At 43.6% G+C, this 14,894-nt stretch overlaps 1 protein-coding gene across 1 annotated transcript in view; it reads right to left on the bottom strand.

Annotated features, from left to right (window-relative positions):
- Nucleotides 1–14,227, bottom strand: part of PLEKHG2 (pleckstrin homology and RhoGEF domain containing G2) — a 92,085-nt gene extending 77,858 nt beyond the window's left edge. The window contains exon 1 of the mRNA XM_018576897.1: nucleotides 14,017–14,227. The gene's annotated coding sequence lies outside the window, so the exon portion shown is untranslated. The remainder of the gene's footprint in view (nucleotides 1–14,016) is intronic.
- Between the last annotated feature and the right edge of the window lie 667 nt (nucleotides 14,228–14,894).

Here is a 14,894-nt window from a genome sequence, read left to right as displayed (position 1 = left end):
ATCCACTATATTAACTGTAATTTTAGGATATAGGAGACTTGAAATGACATTTGGAAGTATTTTTCTATGGGATTACTGGACAGGAAGTAGTTATAAAGACCAATGCCAAATGTGCCCGGAGTAATCTGGAAAGTGTTGCCCATAATTAGGGGATTAGAGGATCATTTCACGTATGAAGAGCTTTCTAAAGGGAAACATATCTTCCCAACATCCTGATAATTGTGGAATCATTCCAGATTTTTATTTAAAAGGATGGGCTTAACAAATGTGGACATGACCTAACTAAATATGACCAATGGTGGGGCTTGAAGGATGAGGCAACCCCATAAGAGTAATATCTCTTATGTTTAACCTAGATTCAAAAATAAATAGCCAAATTTAATTGGCTGATGTGAGATGTAAAGCTAGGGTTGCCACCTTCCGTGCAACAAGATTTGGTCATTCTGAACAGTACACTGGAAGTTTTGAACAAAAGGCACTGGTCTACGGTAACCTGCAACCACATCTAAGAACTCTGCTTTGACTAGTCCACCCCATCCTAAGCTTCCAAAAGCTGGATTCTGATTGGTTGCCGTAGCTTCAGACACAGCAATGTTTTCTAGGAATGTGATTAAATAAAAAACAAATGTTACTCATTCCAGTTCCACTTATGTCATTCATAGTTACATAGTTACATAGTTACATAGTATTTGAGGTTGAATAAAGACATATGTCCATCAAGTCCAACCCATTGTGTGTGTGTGTGTGTGGGTGTTCATTGAAATATTTTGTTGTTCAGAAGGAAATCATTGGAATCCACAGCTACTGAATGTATTGTTAGGCAAGCGGAAGAATTGTTTTACATATGAAAACAATACATCGCACTGGGAGCCCGTGTCACTTTCTATAAACCATTGAGACGCAGAAGAGAGCTGCAAAAGAAATTGGCCACATTGCTCCCAGCAGCTAATCAAATGCAAGCTGCCATATTTCTAATGCATGAAAGAAAGTTACAAAAAAAAAAAAAAGACCCGGTAACACAGCTCAGCTCTTCCTTGCAGGCATTCTTCAGAATTCAATAAGAACTCTTAAAACAATCAAAAAGTAAGCTATTGAAGTGACAAATACATTTTTATATTGGCGATACAGTTGACAGTTTTGGAGCCTTCCAACTGATTTCGACTACAGCAATCTACCATGCATGGTTTTATTTACTTTCCAGTTCTGAGTAGGAATATGGGAGTCTGCCTTGGATAAATGGTTTTGCAAATTTTGCTTAAAGTTCACAAACTTTGCGGTAAACCCTACGGAAGTCTATGGGAGTAAAAGATCTGTTAGTCTATTCTGCCCATTTGTAGGGCTAATAGGCAAACTATCATCAAACAAAAGGCATGGGAAGCCAGACACAACCATGGGGACATGTACCAATGCCAAAAAATATGTCTCGCTCCCTACACAGAACTGTCAGCTCTCCCTATGAGAGACACTGGCAATAATGCTGCTTTGAGACCACCCATTTATAAAGGGAGATCTGGATATCCATTCCTTCCAGTTATTGCCTCTTGTGACTTCTGACCAGGGAAAAGGTGATACACAGAATTATAGATTGTTCCTTTTTTTTTGGTGGCAAACCTTGGCCAAAAGTTCATGCTTTGCCATGAATCCATGGTAGCAGTAAACCCAGTCCTCATCCTTAGCTCTGAATGATCAAAACTGTACTAGAATTTCATAGAACCCATAAAGTGCCAGTTGAACGGCACTTTCCTTTCCAGGTTTCACCATTTGGTCACTCGGCTGCAGATAGCTGTGGTGGAAAGCTAACAGAAGGCTACAAAACTGCCAACAAAATTGCCACATGTGTAGCCAGCATTTGTTTATTCCCTCGCAGAAATAAAATTGCACATGCACAAATTCAAAGAGATCATGATGGGTCATACGAAATGATGCCTCCAGGAAATGATGATGAATATTGTGTTTTGGTCGGTTCGTTAAGATGGCAATGCAGACATACAAAGGTTATTCCTACAATGGAAAGCAGCCCAGACATTCCAGCTCCACAGATCTTTTGGGTGATGTCTTTTTGTTGGAAGGATTTCTTTTTCCACAAATGTACATGATTGTTCTAAGATGTATGATCAACTCAATATTGGCCGTTTCTCAATGTGTATCTATGCTCTCTGGCGGGAGAATGGAAATGTCATGCAAAGGTGTAAATATCTTTAGATATGTCCTAGAGCTCCCCAAGAGCCCTGAGACCCACCTCTTTCGTGTCTTGTGGAGAATGAAGCTGCCCATCACAGTGATGGTCCAATGAAGTGCCATGGGAGGTTGGGGAGAGGTCAAAAACCTGACATCCTAGCTGAAGTCTGTATTTGCATAATAGACCATCCTAGGTTTCAGAACTTTGTGGTGATCTAGGGGTTATGTGCATCTTTGAGTTCCTGCATTGCATACTTTAGGGTGGGTACATGACTGTTCTAAGATGTATGATCAACTTCATATTGGCTGTCTTTCAATGTGTATCTACACTCTTTGGCGGAAGAATGGAAATATCATACAAAAGGTGCAAATATCTTTAGATACGTCCTAGACTCCCCAAGAGTCCTGAGACCCAACTCTTCTGTGTGTTCTGGATAAAAAAAGCTGTCCATCACAGTGATAGACTAATGAAGAGCCATGGGAGGTGGGAGAGGGGTCAAAGAGCTGACATCCTAGATGAAGTCTGTATTTGCATAATAGACCATCCTACTTTCAGGACTTTGTGGTGATCTATGGGTTATGTGCATCTTCGAGTTCCTGCATTGCATACTCTGGGGTGGGTACATGATTGTTCTAAGATGTAGGATCAACTTGATTTTGCATGTTTCTCACATACTCTCTGGCGGGAGAATGGAAATGTTATGCAAAAGGTGCACATATCTTTAGATACATCCTAGAGCTCCCCAAGAGCCCTGAGACCCAACTCTTTCTTGTGTTTTGGAGAAAGAAGCTGTCCATCACAGTGATAGACTAATGAAGAGCCATGGGAGGTGGGAGAGGGGTCAAAGAGCTGCCAGCCTAGATGTATATGCGTAATAGACCATCCCAGGTTTCAGGACTTTGTGGAGACCTAGTGGTTTCTGTCCATCTCTGAGTTCCTGCACTAGATACTTTGGGGTGGGTACAGGTTCACTTTAAGATGGCTATATTATGTTAGTAATTGACCATAGAAGAACAGACAAAATACATAGTTGGTGACAGAACAAAGCAGATGAAGAATAGATTGTAATGCTGTAAGGCGGTGGGAAAAGCTGTGAAATAATGGACTGTGCAGGAAGAGATATTGAAAGCAGGAAGAGCAAGGTTATAGTGCCACTTCATAGGTCATTGGTGAGACCTGACCCTGAGCCTAAAGACGCATTTATACAAGACAAATCAGATGTTATTACCGGCCTCATTTAGAACTGCCTGTATACATCATAGGGGCCAACACTTTTCTCTCTTCCTTTCTTCCTTTGAATTCTATTCATTATTAAGAATAACACAGCATTCTTCCTCCTGCAAAATAGGGTCTAATGAGTATTAAATATTGATGATTGACTCCCAATTATTTGGCAAATGAGTTCTTACAACCGTCTTTGCAGGAAGGATTACCCACTGCAAACTACTGACATTAGTGACCTCGTAAAGGTGTACTCTGGATCCATTGGATCATGGGTCACATTATTATCCTACAGAAATTCATAATGAGAGTGTCTTTCTAACAATGACAAAGTGTACTGATAAGGCCAAAAAAAGGTTTTGGCTTTAGATGCGCTTTGACACTGAATTTCCGCCTAACATTTAACTCCTAACCTAAACTTGATTCTTAACCTGACCCTGATTCTTAACCTGAGTCCGATTCTTAACCTGAGTCCGATTCTTAACCTGAGTCTGATTCTTAACCTGAGTCTGATTCTTAACCTGAGTCCGATTCTTAACCTGAGTCTGATTCTTAACCTAAGTCTGATTCTTAAACTGAGTCTGATTCTTAACCTAACCCTGATTGAAACTTAACCTAACACTGATTTTTAACCTAACCCTGAAGCGTAGCCTAACCATGATTCTTAACCTGACCCTGATTCTTAACCTAACCCTGATGCTTAACCTGACCTTTACTGGAACCCTTAACATGCTACTGATGTAAACCTTTAGACCAGGTTCACCCCTGGGTGATCTGTGACCGCGAGGCAATCGTGCACGAAACCGCACGGTCATGGAATCGCACAGCACTGCTAATTTCACTGGTGGTGCCAATATTTTCGAATGGCACTCCAGTCACGCCAGGCAGATCGCGCGTTTTCCTGCCGCGATTCTGCCTGTGCAATTGCGCACGATCGCGGCTGGGAAAACCACGTGGTGTGTGTTGTGAAAAAAGGTACATGTACCTTTTTTCAGCGCTTGCCACACGGAAGTAACCCCACTGAAATCAATAGTGCGGCATGGCTAAGTGCAACCGTACACGATCGTGTAGTCCCAGGACGCGCAATCCGGGATTGCCCGAGTCTTCTCCAGCCCTCAGAACTTAGCTAAAAACCTTAGCTATAAAACTTCATTATAACTTGGCCATAGACTACTTCAGCAGGAAATGGATGACATTTTGGCTGTGCGTGGCCCTGTTTATACCCCATGCTTGAAATTAGTGGATTTTTGTTGAAAGAGCCAGTCTAAAAATTCTCGGTTTGAATGGCGCCTGCATCCGATCAGATGCAGGCACCAATTGGGTATTCAGCAGTGGGGATCCTGGCATCCATGCTGTTTAGTGTGGATGGTGGACTGGATGAAATTTTCTTGTTCAACCCATGGGGCTGAACTTCTGAGCTTGTATGGCCAGCTTGGTTTTGAAAAGAGTAGGGGATGGTTATTACCCCTATTAGGTTATTTTTTTGCCATTTGTGTTCCATTGGGGAGATTTCCCTTCACTTCCTGTCTGATCAGCACAACAGGAAGTGAAAGTAAAACCCTCTAAAAAGAGGAAAATTCCTGGTGATCAACAGGGTCACCATAGCTAGTGTCCCCATTGGAAGATTTCCCATCTATTTCTGTTATGATGACAACCCCAAATTTGGGACTTTCTTTCACTTTAAATTTCAGTGATAATGGTCACCAGGACTAATAGAGAGGGTGAATCTCCCTCACGGGGACACAGACAGCAAAAAAAAAAACAGACCGGGGTTCTAATCCTGGTATCTAAAACAAAAACGAAAAAAAGGAATTGGCTTCCAGTCCTGCACTGAACTGAGTGCATAAGCAATGAAACCAATTGCTACACCAGCAGGGTCATAGAAACAAAAGAGGAAAAGTATTAGATTCCCACACAGAAAAAGTGTGTTTTGTCTACATTTATAATAAAATCACAGATCCCACTGGATTAAACAATCATACTAATGGTTCTCCACTTTCCACAATGCTCCTACAAAAATGTACCATATGTGCATTTTATTACAAATGGCAGAAAACCTGTTATTAGAGAATTCAAAAACAATATAAACCAGCGTTTCCCAACCTTTTCTCAGTGATAGCACCTTTTGAAAGTATGCAAAATCTCAAAGCACCCCAATCTACAATGTAAGAAATGCACATGTAAAAAAATATAGTGTGATATTTGTATACCCTCTAGTACCCTGGTGTCCAACCTGCAACCCAAGGGACATAAGTGTTCCTTTGGTACTTGCTGTTTGACCCTATGCAGCTCCCAGTAAAGGGAGTGTGGGCATTGATTTGACATTGACAAATGGGCTGTAATAACTGCGATCTCTAACAGTCTCACATAACATGTCCACAGTCTCTGACTGTCCTCTGCTGCAGGCTTCCAGTCTACAAAACCCCATGTCTGCAGTCTTTGACCATTTCCTCTAGATCAAACCCCACTGCAAGGGTTGACTTTGTTAATTCCTGGTGTTCTTCTTTAAGCTGATAACTTCCTGTGCTCTCTGCTTTTGCTTCACTGGTATCAGTTACATCAGGAGCAGGCAACTTCGGCACTGCAGCTGTGCTCAATCTAGGACTCCCATCATGCCTCTGCCTGCCATGTCTGTGGTTGTCAGAGTTTTGCAATGCCTTATGGCAGGGGTGGGCAAACTTTGGCTCTCCAGCTGTGCTACAATCAATGACAAATCCCATTAGGCATTGGAGGACTCTGACAGCCACAAACATGACTCTTAGAGAAAGATACATAATGGCATTTGTAGTGTCACCACAGGTGGAAGGCCGGTGTTTGCTATCCCTGCCTTACGGCAATGCCTGTAGTTCCTCAACAGTTGGAGTGCCGAGGTTGCCTATCCCTGCTCTAGAAAGTTTGCAGTCTCTGGCAGTCTTCTGTCGCATTACATATACTGAATATGATGTGTGGCCCTTTGCTGCTTTCAGGGGAACCACAGTTAAGGGCTGCTATACCTCATAGGTTGATAACCACTGTTCTAATGGGTTAAGGGATATCAAACACAAGTGTAATAGTAGTGTGTGTGCTTGGCAGTCACTTCAATCATAAACCAAATGCACTGACGTAACTTTAACAATGGTGGTGAGCTTGAAGCATTGCTGCTCTACCCTATAGGTTACATCCCTGGCAGGGAATGGGTTAAGGCCCCAGTGGTGCATAATGCCGAATGTACTAATCGGTCGCTGTTCCAACCAAGCTCCAATCTTACAATGTTTACAATCTTTGCGCCTGAAGCACTAAATGTAATAATTCTCCTGACACCATCTGCCGGAAAACCAGTCATTATGGAGGTGTTAGATGGGGAGAGAGGGGGTGAGGGGGGCCAGTCTATTCCAAACAGCAGGGGTCTCACTTATCGGAATCCCTGCCATAGATATGGGGGAAAGGAAGGGGGAATACCATTGAAAAAATAAAATGTCCATCCTTTAAATCAGTCCTGCCAGGCAGAACCGAAGACGCTTCAGTTAAAGGGTTACTAAATATAATTACTCCAGGCATGTCAAATGAGGCGATCCTTAAAGGGGGCTTACCGTGTGTTTTCATGAGCCCATGTTTCGAGCTTCTATCCCATTTTGTTACCCTAAAGTATCTTTTACATTTCTGCAAGCTTGTTCTATCTCAGTGTTGTTACTTAAAGTGATATTAAAGCCAAAAGGTTTTTTTAAGCTATTTCAAATGCTGATGAAATCACTCACAATGGATGCTGCTCCTTGATATTTAAAAGTTTTAGCTTCCTGCAGAATCAGCTGTTCCCCTGAGCACTGGCCCTGATACCCTGTTTTAGGGTGACTCCTTTCCCTTATAAGGACCTATAGAGCCACTATTGTGTGTGCTAGTAAGCTGTGTGTGCATGCCACTACCCCACTCCCTTGCTCCCTGCTCCTCCAAGCTAGTAGATGGACAGTTGCTGGAGACTGCTCTGTCCCCTGTGATCTTGTAGTGGACAGAAAGTTCAGGGAAGCTGAGATGAGAAAGTTGGAGCTCCTCAGAAACATGAGGACTGTAAGTGCTTGGGCAAAAAAATTAAAGAGATACGTTGTTGGCCAATGTATAGCTGATTGATCTGGATTCAATGTTCACATCTCTGCTGTGCGGGAGTGCTTGCAATTCCACACGTGATCCCACATTGCTTGTTTGCATGTTGCAATGTTATGTGCGCTGTGGTGCCATTATTTCCAAACGGCACCCCAACACCCCTAAGCATGGCATAAGATCACATGGTGCAATGTTAGGTGTGCTGTGATGTTATTCTTTTTCCAAATGGCACGCCAATGCACCAAGCCATGCATGAGATCACATGGTCCAATGTTAGGTGTGCTGTGATGTAGATTTTTTCCAAATGGCAACCCAATGCACCTAGCCTTGGCATGAGATTGCACGGTACAATGTTACGTGTGCTGCGGTGCCATTATTTTCAAATGGCACCCCAATGTACTTAGCCATGGCATAACATTGCATGTTACAATGTTATGTGCGCTGTGGTGCCATTATTTCCAAATGGCACCCCAATGCACCAAGTCGTGGCATGAGATCACATGGTGCAATGTTTGGTGTGCTGAGATGCCAAATTTTCCGAATGGCAACCCAATGCATCTAGTCATGGCATGAGATTGCACGGTGCAATGTTACATATGTTGCGGTGCCATTAATTCCAAATGGCACCTCTATGCGCCAAGCCATTGCATAAGATCACATGTTGCAATGTTAGGTGCCCTGCTGTGCCATTATTTCCTATTGGCACACCTATGCACCTAGCCATGGCATGTGTTTTGTACAGCACCGCATCACATGGTAACCTATTAATGATGCAATGCAATTTTTAAAAAGGTGCTTGCACTTCGTTAAGTGCAATATAGCTATGGTAGGCAGCTCATTCAAATGCAAAGGCTGCCTTACTGCAACACACCGCAATGCCCCCTGCACCGCATCTGCAATGTTGCATTGCATATGTGTGAACAGGAGCTTATACCTGATTGGCTGGTATAAAAAAACACCACTCATTTTTTTTCTAAAGGCAGCCAGAGCTAACTTGTTTTGTGTGTGTATTTAGGCTGCTGGGGGAACTATTTAATAATAATAACAATAAACGTTTATTCAGCTATGGGCTTTAGGATAGTCAATGCAGGGGATGACTTCAATTCCCAACTTTCTGAATTAAATGGAATTAGAAATATTATGAAATTATCTGAATATTTCAATGACACTTCCAGTGCAGCTGATACAAAGCTCACATTCCATATTTATCCGTCTACAGCAATTGACAACAAAAACTGTTCACCTTGAAGTTTCTAAAGCAAGAGATATCTGTAATGTTCCACAGCAGTCAGGTGCCAAGATTTAAAGAAGAACTCTGGGGGAAATAAATTCTTAACCCTTGCAGTGGGGCTACCTCTGCCCTGAAAGGGTCAAGTGCTCATTTTTGATAGGGTTAAGTTGTACTCACCTGATCCATGGAGCCAGCGGGATTAGACCATATTTGCACTATATACCAACAGTTCTGAATATGCACTTGGCCATTGGGGCATAAAGGAAGGATTTGTATGGCTTCGTCCGTTGTCCTAATTTGGGGAACGACCGTCCTATTTTTGGAAAATGTGATGGAATGACTCATGTGAATGCCTTCTGTTCTAAAAAGGCTTTACTGTGCTGCACTCAGATAAACATATAGAAAGCCTTGTCTGTATGTAGAGCTTGTCATTCTAAATGTAATGGGAGCCGCCATATTTGCTCATTACATGCACAGGCTCTGCTTCCTGAGCTGCAGCGCTGCATGGTGGTTGCAGTTTTCTGCTCCTATGTATTTCCAAGTCATTGGGTTTGCAGTGCATAGTAAATAATGCGTTCTCTAGGTGACTGATATCTCAAGCAGGGATGCTGAGCTTGGGCTCATTCACACTAGCTGCATGGTAAAAAGCAGATAGTTGTTACCCAGCGGTAAGCCGCGGTGCCTTGTGTTGTAAGGAGGAGCAAGGGAAAGGGAAGAAGCTTTGTTGTGTCTATGTGTTTGTGGAGACACACACAGCTTGCTGGCATACACAAGGGTGGCTCCCTAGGACCCTACAAAGGAAAGGAACCACCTCAATACAGGCCTTGGGGGACAAGCTGATTCTGCAGGAAGCCGTTTACTTTTTTTTATAACTTTATTTGGCAAGTACAATGTATACACTCTATTTATGCCTTCCCGCGCCAGTGCTGTACATGGCGCTGCAACGCAGTGACCTCCAGTGGCAGCCAGTCCGTTGCGGAAAAACATGGTATGTCCACATTTTTCCGCAGCCCACCGCACGCACATCACACCGGCATTGTGGTCTGAACATAAGACAGAGAAAACAGTTGTGTACTATGTGCTCTAGTGGTGACGTGATCCAGTGCGCAAAAATGCCTGTCATTGCTGTATGTGTAAAAAAACACCTGCGCATTCTGTGAACACGCACCAAACGCACACATAAACGCACACTTTGATGAAAACGTGGGGAGATGCAAAACATGCTTGCGTTGCCATTCATTTCTAATGGCACCCCAAAACGGCCAGGAAGTCACTGGATCTTCCTCCGTGCTTGCATCAAATTCAATGGGGCTCCTGACTCCTAATCATGTGACAAACGCGGCAAAATAAGCCCAGTAGCAAACTTTGCAACATGCATTCTGCGTTTTTGTATCCTGCATGCTTTATTGAGAACGTGCGACAAATGCAGCACACTACCGCACATGCACACGCGTGAATGTGAAGCACATTCCTGGGAAACACCATGGTGTGAATTGGGCCTAACTGTAGGGCAGTACAGAGCTGAACTCCAGGCCCTACAGCCGTTGTGGAACTACAAGTCCCATGAGGCATTGCAAGACTGACAGTTACAGTCATGACTCCCAGAGGCATGTTGGGATTTGTAGTTAAAAGTTGGAGGGCCAGAGTTGCCCCCTCCTGGTCTAGGAGTACACCTATAGTTATACCATAACAAGAATGCGGAAGCAAATCATAATCCTAAAGATATATGAAGTCAAATAATAGAGTAAAAACTAATATGTGTTCACTGTTTTCCCTTTAAGAACCGCTCCTAGTGGAAGACCAATGTGAGCAGAGCTTGGGAAGAAGTGGAATGAGGGTCTTAGGCGAACAAAGAAAAAGGCAATTTCCATGGGTCTGTTCATCTTTATCTGTCATCAGACTTCTATACGTATCGGAAATAGTACAAGCGCTGAAATATGCGCCGGGTACATTAAGCGTCCCACAAGTCATCTGTTCCAGACAGAACTAAAGCTTGTAATGCCTCAGGCCTGAAGAATACAAGTTAATGTATCCTAAATGAACACCTCCACAGCTCCTCAGCCACATTCCCCCTCATTCCCCCTCACTGGTACTCTGCCTGTGACAAAGGGAAACCAATTACTGATAAATCAAAAACTTTTCTCTTTTTTTAATAAAAATGAACATTATACATTCATTGGGAGCCCAGAGCAAAACCACAAAGGGGGCCCCTTCCCTGTTATCCATCTCCAAGTCGTGTAGTGATACAAACTACTAATTGCTTTCAGTCAAATCTTATAGAAGTTCATGAACAATACAAACTTCAACTTTATCAAAAATCTTGAATCTTGCTGAGCTTTGTGTATTTCTTCCAGATCTGTGCTGTGATCCAATGTGAAACCTCTGTGCAGGAGCTTCCTGTCATAAGGGCCAGTCACTGCTGACCTCTGTCCTTGTGCAGGGTGACTGGTCTTGTCTCCACCCCCCTCCTTTAGTTTTCTGTAAGCAGCCTGTAGTGAGTGGAGCCAGCTGGACCCTTCCCACAGCTCTGTTTTCTGCACAGGCTATGTTCAGCACAGTGATCGTGACACCATTGCTTTTATAAGGTTATAAATGGGTTTGCAAAGCACACAAGTCGGATTTATATCCTTGGTGGCTACGGAGGAATATATTTAAATTAAAAGGAGAACTATGAGGTGAGTGATTTTCACTCATCCTCATAGTTCTAGCCGACCTGTGACAATAAGGCTGTCACAGGTCGGCTCAGTAGATCGGGAAGTGAGCGAACACATACCGGCGTTCGCCCACTTCTCGATCCTGTCACGGCAGAGAGCCATGACAGGGGAGGGACTGGATTCCCTCCTCCCCGCTCCAATCCTCCAGCGCTGAAAGGCGGAACGGACGGGGGAGGGGGCGGGTACAGATGGCTCTGCCTCTAGATAGGCAGAACCAGCTGTCACTCAAGCAGCTGGGCGGATCCAGACATAATTGTCGGGATCCGTTTCAGCTGCGGCGTCTCAGTATACCGCGAGCTGTGGCACGCGCTATACTGAGCTTAGGGTGACGGGAGGACGCTAGTTTGTGTCCTCCCGTTACCCTTAGGAGAACTATAGGGAAAAGCCCTGACGCCATAGTTCTCCTTTAAGCTTTTTGTGCCCGGAGTTCAGCTTTAAATATTCCCATAAGTAGCAAAATGTAAATATCAATCACAGAGAAAAAGCAATAAAATATAAAGAGTCTTCTGACTCCTCCTAGCAACCCCTTAGTTCTTGTTTTCCTGTTCCAATGCAAAATTTTAAGTGAATCAAGCCATTGAGTTAAAACGTTTAAAACATGACAGTGTAAAATATGCATAAGAGGAATTTTAATTTACTAAATCTACCATGGTCCTCCACTGCTATTATTCCCTTAGTCCAGTCTCCGATCTCTGATGGGTGTCTTGGTCATGGCAGCACCCAATGCTAGCACTTTGGCCCCATTCACACTTTGCCGTGAACGCGCGCCTTTTTGTGTTACTGACACACAACAGCAATGTAACAAGGGAGAACTGAGTATTCCTGATCCTCCTGATCTGCATACTAGGGAGTGAGTCAGAAGCCAGAGGATCGGCTTAACAACCAGGTAACCGACATTTTTAGAAGAAAGCTAGCAACTGGAGTCTACTTATTCCTGCGTCTTACTTCTGCATATTATGACATGATATGATCGTAGATTGTTCCACCTGATTTTGTCTCCATCAGGCCATTGTCCTGGTGTTAATGGGTAACAGCAGACAGCAGCACAAACCCTTCACCAACCAGTCTCAGGCTAAAGAACAACTGGTCCTGTTGGATTAGCAAACCTTGGCCATTGTACTCACATCTCCGACCAGTTTCCTAAAACATTTGCAGAACTTTCTCAAATAGGGGGCGGGAACATTTTTGCAGCTGGGCCCTTTGATTTTGATTCAGGCCTTTGCCGGATAGCACTTGTTCTCTATGATGAATTAGCAAGCTAAGATTTATTGAACCTTTGTCAGTCCTTAGTTACACCTAAAATAGTTTCTGGTGCCCTCTAGTCACCCCACATATGTAATTGTTCTACAAGATTCATCCACTGACCTTAACTGAATAATAAGAGGGAACCTCAGTGGTCACAATGGATGTCTAGCAGCACTGGTTCCCTGGGGTCAATTCTTTCCAGGGAAGTACTCGTTCTCTATGATGAATTAGCATTGAACCCTCGTCAGTCCTTGGTTACACCTTAAATAGTTTCTGGTGCCCTCTAGTCACTCCTAATTTATAACTGCTCTACAAGATTCATCCCTTGACCTTAACTCAATACTAAGAGGGAGCCTTAGTGGGCACAATGGATGCTTTACAGCACTGGTTTCCTGGGGGGTCAGTTCCCTCCAGGGAAGCACTTGTTCTCTATGATGAATAAGGAAGTCCGGATTTATTGAGCCTTCATCAGTCCTAGTTACACCAATAATAGTTTTGGTGCCCTCTAGTCACCCTCAATACATATCTGCTGTACAAGATTCATCCACTGACCTTAATTGAATGTTAAGAGGGAACCTTAGTGGTCACAATGGATGCCTTACAGCACTGGATTCCTTGGGTCAGTTCCATCCAGGGTTGTTATATGGATGGAATTTCTCTCCACTTGTTTCTGTGGGTTCACTACAGTCCAGCTTCCAATTATATTGGTCTTAGTGTATCTGTGTTGGGGAAATTGGGAGCTCTTTCTGGAGCATGGATTGATGGACCAGTCAATCTGGGGATTTGCCTGCTGTATAAATTAGTTAAATAAATACAATGTGGCATACAAAGCAGTTATCTCTATAGCAGACCATTGCTCATGCTGTGCCTAAGAGCCGCTAATCTCAGACGGGGGTGGGCACATTGCCAAACGCTCATGAGTACGATTCGAGAAGATCCCCAACCAGGTAGACGTGATGTCCATCTGCTCAGCATGAACCGAGCTGACTCAGTGAAAATGATCTGGCCTCTGATTCATCAGTGTAGTCTCCTAGTCTATCAGGGATTGTCTAGGGAGCAGTGAAATTCCTCATACAACACAATGGGGGATGTATGAAGAGGAGAAGAACACAGAACTTTCTCTTTCTACAGCAAAGAGTAAAATAGACCATAATGTCAACGCAACTTCAGAGAGAAAAACTAAAATTCATCTGAAACCGTCTTGCCCTTGTTTTCTTCCCAAAAAATTCCACCTAGAGGTCTAGCTAGATCTGAACCTCGGTCCATTCCAATGTCTTTGTGATAACTTCACCCCCCACCTCACCCAGCTCAGCTCAACATTGTCATTGTTCTCCAAAAGTGTTTGGACTTACCTGACCCTTCCAACGCTCCTTGCCCCAGAAAGCGCCTGTCAGGTCACAGAGATGCCATCTGGTACCCCAAAAATCACATCCTTATCCACATGGAAGGATGAAGAGATAGGTCCCCTTTGTGAGCGTGGGAAGCGGCACTTTATCCTGGCAATGGCTCCTGCATCTGAGTTGAAGGACAAAGTCAGACTCATTGACAGGGTGCCCCCGTCTGCCCCAGGCCACCAGGGAATGGAGTGGTCTACAGAGAGAGAAAGGAGCAGGACAATCCAGAGGAAATAAGGGGCCAGGTTTTTTTTTGTGCTTCTCTTAACCTCTCCACTGCCAGATCATACTCTGACTTACATCGCTACTAGCAGTATTCGCTGCTTACCTATTACTTTGCCGCAAGCCAATTTACAGAGCAATGCTTTATAGTGTACCATATGGGAACCAAATATTATATATATAAAAATGATTTATTGGTACCTACCCAACCATTTACAAATGTATGTAGCACTGACGCTCTTCTGCAGCGCTGAACAGGGAACATCAAACCATTCACATCACTGTCTACCTCATAGGAGCTTACAATCTAATGTCCCAACACTGACATTCACATGCTCACATATGGGTGCGGGCCCTGTACTGTAACGCTACAGTATGTTTTAGGGTTGGGTACACAAACATGGGGGAGATCATGCAAATTCCTTACCGTGTCCTTGGTGGGCATTGAACGCAGAACCCCAGCTTGGCAAGAGTGCTAATTACTACCCTACTTTTGCACAATATTTTTTGTAGGTACTTTTTGTATGAGCAGTGCAGTTCATAAAATTAAAAATATTAACAACCACTTACAAAGTCATCCACCACTCTGCCCCCGGCTATATGTCAAACCTTGT

This window comes from Nanorana parkeri, unplaced genomic scaffold (genome assembly GCF_000935625.1).
Source record: "Nanorana parkeri isolate BGI_ZX_2015 unplaced genomic scaffold, ASM93562v1 scaffold80, whole genome shotgun sequence".
NCBI lineage: Eukaryota > Metazoa > Chordata > Amphibia > Anura > Dicroglossidae > Nanorana > Nanorana parkeri.
This window is presented reverse-complemented; position numbering and strand designations above follow the sequence as displayed.